The sequence below is a fragment of the Ambystoma mexicanum genome, chromosome 11 (assembly GCF_040938575.1).
Source record: "Ambystoma mexicanum isolate Mex_15411 chromosome 11, UKY_AmexF1_1, whole genome shotgun sequence".
Classification (NCBI taxonomy): domain Eukaryota; kingdom Metazoa; phylum Chordata; class Amphibia; order Caudata; family Ambystomatidae; genus Ambystoma; species Ambystoma mexicanum.
The window spans coordinates 744,079,231-744,088,288 of record NC_090934.1 but is presented as its reverse complement, the minus strand read 5'-3'; positions in this window follow the sequence as shown (position 1 = coordinate 744,088,288).

Below are 9,058 nucleotides of genomic sequence, written 5' to 3'. Positions count from 1 at the left end.
ATCTACTGACACAACAGAACCGCAAGGTCCTCCACCACGACCCGAGGAGCCTGTCTCTCAAAGCATGGTTCCTGAGCAGCGCAAACTGATGCACCTAAAGTTACCATCAGAATGCTGGGATATCATCAGGGCCGCTAGAGCCCCGTCCACGCAACTTACTTACACCAGGAAATGGACCAGGTTTTCCAAATGGTGCGAGACCTCTGCGATCGATCCCCTCTCGGACTCGGTTGATCAGATTCTGCCCTACTTGTTGCACCTGGCTAAGTCAGGGCTCTCACTGTCCTCTATCAAGGTCCATCTGTCAGCCATAGCGGCCTACACAGTAACCGCGGAGACGCAAGCCTTACTTTCCTTACCAGCGGTTAAGACCTTCCTGAAAGGACTGATGCGTACTTATCCGCCTACACCTACACCAGTTCCAGACTGGAGTCTCAACACCGTCTTAACAGCCCTCATGCAACCTCCCTTCGAACCCATACACAGATGCGATATGAAATTCTTGTCCTGGAAGACATCTTTCCTGATAGCCATCACTTCAGCCAGAAGGATCAGTGAGTTGCAAGCTTTGTTTTCAGAACCTCCGTTTACTCTGTTCCAGAAGGACCGCGTCATCTTAAGGCCTCACCCGAAGTTCCTCCCCAAGGTACTTTCGGAGATGTCGTTCACTGAGCGCATTGTTTTACCAACCTTCTTCCAGAATCACGCTTCTGAAGCGGAAAAGACATTACATTCTCTAGACGTTGCTAGAGTGTTGAAGTTTTACTTGCAAAGAACCAAGGAGTTCCGCTCCTCAAACCGGCTATTCATTTCGTCCTCTGGCCGTACCAAGGGTCAGCATATATCTAAACAAAGTCTGGCACGCTGGGTATCGTCCTGCATCACCCACTGCCATCAGTTGAAAGGCGACCCTTTAACTAGACCGCCATCTGCGCACTCCACCAGAGGAAGAGCGGCGTCAACAGCATTCCACGCAGGGGTGGCCTTGAAGGACATATGCAGAGCCGCCACGTGGAGCACTCTGCATACTTTCGCCAAACACTACTGCCTGGCTGAAGATACCAGCAAAGAAGCTGCAGTTGGACAGGCAGTGCTCCGCCATCTCTTTGTATAAGGTAGGATCAGCCTCCTTTCCCACCTTTCCCGAAGTATGTAGCCGTTGTGTTGCTGCATGGTAAAGGTTTGACCAGAAATATGTTTTTCTGTATTTATGCATATATGTATATTATGGTGGCATGTTTTAACTGCTTGGTATTCTATTCAAGCATCTGAATCTATGAAAGATCCAATACGGAGAAGTCTTAGTTACTTACCTGTAACTGTATTTCTCCAGCATTGGTATCTTTCATAGATTCACATGCGCCCGCCCGCCTCCCCTGAGAGGCTGCTCCTATGCTCGGCATCCATCATACTGTAATCTCTACGGTTCAAAATCTGAAGATGGCTGCCGGGGGCGGAGCTTAAGCCCTGCCACCTCATTGGCTGGGGCCATAAAGGACCAAGGTGAGGTGGAGGGACTACACAATGAAATGGATCATAGGCCATAATGGGCTATGTACATGCACTGCTAGGTAGCAGTGTGTATATATTTAAAAAAAAAAAAATATATTATTAAATTTATCACTGAGGATTCCCAGTCTGACGACGGGGAATATTCAAGCATCTGAATCTATGAAAGATACCAATGCTGGAGAAATACAGTTACAGGTAAGTAACTAAGACTTCTTGATATTTGTGCAGTAACTGCACAACTGGAGTAGCGACTGTGGCCAGGTCCTTGTTCAAAGTTTTTATTGGGTAACAAGTATGTGCACAATCCGGGAAGGTTATTCTCTTCTCTCGCCCATCAATACAAGGATTATGTGTTTCCAACCAAGGTATCCCTAGTATTATTTGGAACTGCGGGGCTTTGATTAAATCAAACACAATAGTCTCTCGATGCCCATCCTGACCCAATAATGTCATCTCTGCGGTGGAATGAGTTACAGGCCCAGAGGCAATTTCAGTTCCATCGACTGTGGTGATGACATCTGAAGTGGTCTTTCTGCAGAGAGGTAGATTCATCCTAGAAGCCAATTTGTGGTCCACATAGTTTCCTATAGCCCCGCTATCAATGTATGCCCTAACTGCGTGCAAACATGATGGCTGCCTTGGATCTATAAGGACCATTGGTATGTTGAAAAGTGAGGTCTGAGTATCCTTCTTCAAGCTCGGCAAGCGGACCTCTATGCTTGTCGGGCGTGGTTGTTTCCTGAGTCAGGCTCCATATGGCTTTTATCAGCAGCTCTTGGGTGGTTTTACAGGGCAATCCCGTAGAAAATGTCCCGAAGTTCCACAGTATAGACATAATTGCATTTGCCGCCTTTTTTCTCTTTCCTTCTGTGTCAAGGGTCCTTTAACTCCTCCGATTTGCATGGGTTCTGAGGCATCTGTTCCTTTGGCGGTAGTGTTGAGTTTAACCAACACTCGGTTCTCAAACTTGGCTCAATCAGCCTTTTGATTTTGAAGTCTGTGATCTAACTGGACCACTAAGTCTATATATTCAGCACAGTCTTGAGGTGGGTTCATAACTTGAGCCAAAACACCTTTGAGTTCTCCTCGAAGTCCCCGATGAAACAACGTAATCTGTTTTTCCTCGGGCCATCCAGTTTCCACCACCAACCTATTAAAGGTTGCTATGTAGGTTAGAAGGTCTTGGTTACCCTGTCGAAGGGACAAAAGTTCGTTATCCAGGGCCTGTCCTTGAGAGTGCCGGGCAAATAGTCTTTCCATGCTCATTTGAAAACCCTGAAAATCCCGAAGAGAAGGGTCATCCTGATTGACTAGTGGGATTGACCAAGACGCTGCACTGCCGCTGAGATATCATAATACGAAGGCTACTTTGGCTTGATCATTTGGAAAGGCTCCAGGTCTGCATAAAAAGTGCAAACGGCATTGGTTCATGAACACAGCAAATCTTTTCGGGTTCCCCGCAAAGCGTTCTGGCGGGGCTAAAGGGATATTGCCTGGTAAAATCACTTGCACAGGGTTGCTTGGTGAAACAGGGTTTGGAATCCCCCCGAGTCCCTGTAGGAGTGTTTGCCCCACTTGGTTTTGCAGTAATTGTCTAGCAAGATCATCAGTGTGTTCCTTCGAAACAATCAACTCTCTCCTGAGTGTATTAGTTTCTTGGCGAGTGGCATGTACTTCAGCCCTAAGTTCCCCTAATAATTGGGCTAGTTGGTCAGTTTCTGAGGTCTTCATGACACCCGGGTGAGAATTTGTAGGAAGGCTTCACGTTCTGTTACGCCCACCTGGCTCCCACAGGGGTGTCGAGCGGAACTGGACAGCCACGGTCTCCACAATGTAATGCGTAGTGCAGAGATGACTGACTGGACTGGCCCACCTAGTTTTGTCTGCTTGACCCGTAGAAGTAGTCTCCTAAAGATGGGGAAAGGGAATTAGCCACCCGTGGATTTGAGTATTAACACCTCACTGCGTCCCCACTTATCACTTCTGACATTCCCTTTCACAAACCTCACCTTATAGTTTTGTATGATGAGCTCTCCATCCTGCGAAGAATGCAGGGGCGCGTTGATGGCCAGTTACTTCACTGGCTTGAGGATATTGGAAGAGTTCTGGACAAATCTTGGCTCCAAACCTCCGGGTGAAAGGCCGTAAGTATATAGTTCTAATGAGTTCAAAATGTCCGATTAATCACTCTTGTCCAATTCCTTGTTTCTTTTGCAGCTTAGACCCAAAAAAAGATCGTCTTGTGGCAGCTGAAAGCGTTCAGATAAGAGTCTGTGTTTTGTAACACTGTCCGGTAAATGATGCCAAGGTTTAACTCGCTGCTTTCTCTTTTCTTGCAGGTGCAAGGTGCAGCGTAGGAAGATTTGCCGTGCTGGTGGATAATGCCTCCTGCGGTAAAATCAGGTAAGCATATGGTGGCAAGAGATTGTCCTTGTTTGTTCCCTTGGCTCACCTTGTTGTTTTCTTGTCCCCCTTAGGCGCTGGAATGCGGCAACCAGGTGATGGAGACAGCACCGGATCGTAGAGATGCTGCGAGGAATGGTGAGTATGGCGCAGCGCTGCTGCTGGCGATGCAACGCGTTTAAAATGAAGTCTGTTTCTGGTTCGAACATGCGCTGAATCCGAAATCAGGTAAGAAATCCAGTAAAGTTCTTGTTCTAACCTTTCTTCTTCTCTCCCTTCTTTCTAGGCGCTCTGGACTCGAGGCGGGCGTGGCAGGATGCTGGATGCTGACTGCAGACACAGTGAGCGTTACGCTGCTGGATGCAGAATAATGCGAAGCATGTGCTGCTCTTCGGGCGTGGTTTAAATAGCCTTCAAAGTAGTTCCAGGTAAGTATTCCTCCACAGCCACACGCCGAGTAACAAAATAGTCCCCAAGATAAAATAGTCCCTTCAAGCCTCACTTGGGCTTTGATTCTTGGATCCCTTGCAGCATGGTCTGCATCAGGTAAGTTTTAACATATAAGCCTGGCACCATAGACGCCAGGACTGATGTCCCATATGAGTCTGGCGCCATAGGCGCCAGGACTGTACCCAGATAGCCCCTAACAGGGGTTGCTGGGTTTGCTCCAGGTAACATGATGCCTGCTTCTGGGGTTGATGGACTTGGTCTGGATGCCCGTGAGTAGGCATCATGACAATAACTAAAGACAAAGCCTGGTGTGCAAGCATTCAGTCCGCCATGCTCAACAAAATAAAACTCCTCTAAAATAAAATACAAAACCACTGCAAAGCCCTCCCAAACCTAAAAGCTAACAGCCCCACACAAGTTAAGGTTAGTAACTTCAACCACGCCCAATTCGCATTTAGAGACATCACTGAACCTGAGGTCCTTCATCTCATCAAAAAACCTCAAACCATGTCTCTGCAAAGCAGACATCTTCCCTCCCAAAATCATCAAGGAATGCGGCAACGACTTAGCACCGCTTATTACTGCTATCATTAACGCAGCATTCCAAACAGGAATTGTCCCAAATAATCTCAAGGAAGCCTGGGCGCGGCCTCTTCTAAAAAAGGCCACTCTTGACCCAGCGCAACCCAACAACTACAGACTGATAACGACAGTCCGTTCCTCCTGAAAATCCTGGACAAAGCAGCTCATAACCAGATCCAATCATACATAGAAGCTAATTACATACTAGGTAAAAGGCAATCTGGCTTCCGTGTCTGGCATGGAACAGAATTTGCCTTTCTAGACCTAAAAAAACTAATCTCACATATCATGGACAAAGGCAAACCTGCCCTGCTTCTCCTTCTCGATCTATCAGCAGCCTTCGACCTGGTAGATCACCAAACACTCACCACCCACCTTACTCATGCAGCCCATTTCTCTAAACAAGCAGAATCCTGGATCACATCCTTCCTCGAAGGTAGAGCCATGAAGGTCTACTCCGACACAGCAAACGCAGATCCTACCACCATAAACTGCAGTGTCCCCCAAGGATCATGTACAGCCCCCACCCTCTATAACCTCTTCACTAAACCCCTCTTTGACCTACTTGACTCCATGGGTGTTGCATATACTAACTATGCAGACGATACTCAAGTACTTATACCTCTATTTGGACTCTATCACCAAGACGCCACAGCCCTTCACAACATCTATGCTACTATCCAAGCATGGATGGCAATCAATGGCCTCTGTCTGAACGGGGATAAGACTGAAATTCTCATCTTTGAGCAGAAAAACACAATAACGAAGCTTAGCCCCCAATACGCCAACTTCAACATAGACAACTCGACCATCTCAGTATCATCCTCCGTCAAGACATTAGGTGTTCACATTGACGCAAATCTATCGATGAACAGACAAGTCAGCGCCAAAGCCTCTGCATCTGCTTTCAGCACCAAACTCATCAACGCCAGTAAACCCTACCTATCCGCTCCCAACCGCTTGGCCATAGCTAGAGCAACTATAGGCGCTAAACTCGATTGTCAAAGAGCAGTGGGGAGAATGGGCAATTTCATGAAACCTTCTTCTTTTGCCATAGCAGGGGGGAGAATGGGCACCCCTGGTGTGTCCCTCTGGCTAGCTTAATTTCTTTGGAAAAATTCCCATTAGTCCATATTTTTGCTTTGAGGTCGCTATACAGTAGTCTAACAAATTTCATGCAACCTTCTCCTCTTCCCATACATTTGAGGACCCCAAAAAGGAAGTTCCAGGACACTGAGTCGAACGCTTTTTCGGCGTGAAGCACCATCACTGCCGCGGGAATCTCTGGGTTTATCTGTGCCATTGTGCCAAATAGTCTTCTTAAATTTAGTGCCATAGATCTTCCCGGGATGAATCCCGACTGGTCCGGGTGCACTAGTTCATGCATATAAAGTAGTAATCTATTGGCCAACGTTTTTGCGAAGATTTTAGCGTCCACGTTTATTAAGGAGAGTGGACGGTGTGAGGACATTTAATTAGGGGGTCTTCCTGGTTTTGCAAGGACTGTTATGACAGCTTCAGTGAGGGAGGGAGGTAGTGTTCCCGTGGAACAGGCTGTCTCCCATACCTAGAGCATCTTGGGGACTAGGATTGCTTTATATACCTTGTATAATTTGATGCTGATGCCATTGGGGCCTGGGAGCCTTAATGGATGCTAAGGAGGTTATAGCTTCTCCGATTTCCTCTACAATTATTGGAATATCTAGTATCACACTGGATTCACTATCTAATGTGGGTAGTTTGGTGTTTCCTAGGTATTCCCCCGATTCCTCCTCCATCACTGTGTTGCTGTTAGAGTACAGTGTTTGGTAATATTCCCTGAACATATTGTTTATTTCATCTGGTTTGACAGTAGTTAGGCCATCGGGTTTCATGATCCTGCTGAAATGTTGCACATCGCATACCCCTCTGATTATCCCCACTAATAGCTGGCCCAGTCAGTCGCCTTCCCCATATCGCCTGGCCTGAACTTTCCTAGTCATTAACCAAGTTTTCCGATCTGCCAGATCACAGAACTTCAGTATGTTCCCTTTAATTAGTAATTAGTCCAAGTAGCGCTTTCTCTGTCTCTCCCAGTTCCCTTCTTGTGGTTTTTAGTGTGCCAGATGTTGATGCAATCATTGCCCTGCGGGACCACACCTTGAATGTCTCCCACACCGTGGAAAACCTGTCAACTGAGCCTTCATGTTCTGTGAAGAATTATTCAATATCAAGTCTAAGTGTTTCTACCAAGGGCTCATCCAGTAGTGCAGCCGGGGCCATCCTCCACCTATGTGTTGGCATGGGTGAGTGTGTCTGTTGTATTTCCAGTACCACCGGGGAGTGGTCAGACCATGTGCATGGTTTTATCTTGGTGCACCCACACTATCTACCCAGGTCGTGGACATGAGCCAGAGATCTATCCTAGAATGGGCGTCATGCACTGTGGAATTGTAAGTGTATTCTGCAGATGATGGGTGTTCTGATCTCCAAATATCTACTAATTTGTAATGGGACATGACTGGTCTAATAGTGAGGGAGGCTCTGGACATGTTTATGTGTTTAGTGCTTGATCTGTCCAAGGATAGGTCGATTATCATGTTAAAATCTCCACCCCAGAGTATAGGAGTGTCGGGGTTCTGTCCTATTAAGGTTGCCACTGTGATGTAGAATTTGGGGTCGTCAGTATTAGGGCCATACATGGTTACTAGGGTCATTTCCTGTTGTTTACCGTGCCTGTTGCCACCACATATCTGCCTCTGGGGTCGATGTGTACCGATCCTGCCTTGAAATTAACACTTTTGTGTATTAATCTTATCACTCCCCTCGCCTGTGACAATTAGTTCATGAAGAATATATTCTTCCCCCCATCTCTGTGTCATTTGTCTTTGTATGGCCTCCAGTGCATGAGTTTCTTGCAACGTTATTATGTTAGGTGTATGTCATTCTAAATATGCCCAGATCTTTCTTGCTTTTATCGGGTTATTTAGGCCTCGCACATTCCATAAAATCATCTTAAGGTGCATAGCCATGTCGCCTCATATTCTCCCTCATCCTAGTTCTATCCATTGTCCCATAGTTCCATCATTCTTTAAATGAGACTTAACTTGCATACCACTTGCCATTGATTTTCCAACTTTCTCCTCCAGAACTACCAGGCCGTAACTGACCCAGTATGCTTGAATATTAAACAATAACGTAACGCTTCCCCCCATTGTTACCCGCCCTCAACATCAACCCCAACTCGATGGTGTAACCATTGTACGCACTTGGACATATCCTGGGGGGACACGTTGATAACCTTGACCGTCTGTCTAGTTCAACATACTCTTGGTCCGCAGTTATGCGGGATGCAGTGGATGACTGGTGTATTGTGATTTTCCACTGTTTTTTAAATCATTGTTGTCTCTGTAGTCCTCTTCATTATTGATCAGTGTTTTTGAGTCTTTGCCTGGTTGTCGTGAGGGCATGGTTATCAATGCTTCCACGTAGGTCAGTGCTTGTTCAGGGTTGTCGAAGAAATGGGCACTGCCCCCGTGTTGTATCCTCAGCTTGGCGGGGAATATTAGAGATAATGGCACCTTCGCGGCCCATACCAAGCATTTCACTGCATCATAGGACCTTCTCTCTGTTTGCACACTGGCTGCAAAGTCTGGGTATATGTGTTTGGTGTTGGATTCAAATTGTAAGTATCCTTTTTCCCTTGCCAGCCTGAGGATTGTGTCTCTGTCCATGTAATTCAACAATCAAGCAATTATAGTTCTCGGCGGAGCTCCAGGACATGGGGGGGAGCAAGTGTCCATTGTGCCCTCTTGACCAGGAACTGTGAGGATAGTTTAGAGGGGTCAAACATGGCCTTCAAGAGGTTCTCTATAAATGATTCCATATTACCCTTGCATGCTGCCTCCGGGAACCCCACCACACGGATGTTATTGCGTCTCAATCTTGATTCTAAGTTCTCGCTCTTATTCGTAAGTTTCTTCAGTTCAGTTTGGATAGCATCCAGTGCTTAGTTGTGGTGCTTTATCGTGTCTTCATTTGTGCATATACATGTTTTGGCTTCTGTTATGCACTCACTCTCTTTCTCGATCTTCACCTTTAGAGGTCCTATTGTGCCAACAATGTTGTCTAG